This window comes from Corvus brachyrhynchos, unplaced genomic scaffold (assembly GCF_000691975.1).
Source record: "Corvus brachyrhynchos isolate BGI_N302 unplaced genomic scaffold, ASM69197v1 scaffold309, whole genome shotgun sequence".
In the NCBI taxonomy this organism is placed as follows: Eukaryota; Metazoa; Chordata; class Aves; order Passeriformes; family Corvidae; genus Corvus; species Corvus brachyrhynchos.
Genome location: NW_008240227.1, coordinates 1845315 through 1846206, shown reverse-complemented (window position 1 = coordinate 1846206; position 892 = coordinate 1845315).

The following is an 892-nucleotide window of genomic DNA, read 5'->3' as shown; positions in this document are numbered from 1 at the left end:
ACCCCATAGAAAATAGATGAACCCTTAAGTTTTATGACTGTTCTACCTAACTGTGACTCTACGTGCCAGGGCAGGGCGGCTCCGACCCTAAGCGGCACACGGACGGGCGGCACCCCAAATTAAGGAAAAATGACACGAGGGCTCGAGATGAGTCTCCAGAAGATTAATTCTCGAATGCAATACACTTAGAGGCGATGGAACCTACTGAAATACTGTGGTCACAGACGGAGGGTCCGATACCCTCCCTATAGAAGTCCAAGGGAATGGCATGTGAAAAGAAGCTAGTACCAAAACCGAGAAGGAAGATGGATGAGAACATCTTGTGTACTTCCTCCAGTCTCAAGAAGTAAGAAGGTAAAGATGCCAGAATAAGCCCCATCTGGGCAAGTAGGCAAGTAGAGTACAGCCAATACGGCCCAGAACAATGCAAAAAAATCACTGACATGCAACAAAGCCCTGTGACACAGAGGACAATGGACACTACATAACAAAGACACAACCTACAGAACATAGACACAAGTTGAAACTGCCCAGCAGTTTCACCTGATGGACCCAAGATTCCTACAGCAAGATGAGCCAGAGGCCAATGATGCCAAAGGAAAGAAAGCTCTACGGCAATAGCACATGATGGCGAAACATAAGTCCTTACAAGAAGTTAGTACCAGAGCTGTTAAGAGGATGCTCAGGAGGCCTAGAGAAGAAGGCAACAACGGCTAGGGGACCAGGGCGATCGCTCCGGACCCAAAGGCGAGCTCCTCAGGCAAAAAGATCCGCGATGACATCGAGACTCAGAGAAGGCCGATGACGTGAAGCTCGTGAGAACACGGAGACGGGTCGGAACTGTCCTGCCCGGCAAAAGGTCGGGCGATGCTGAGGAGAAACCCTCTCCCTT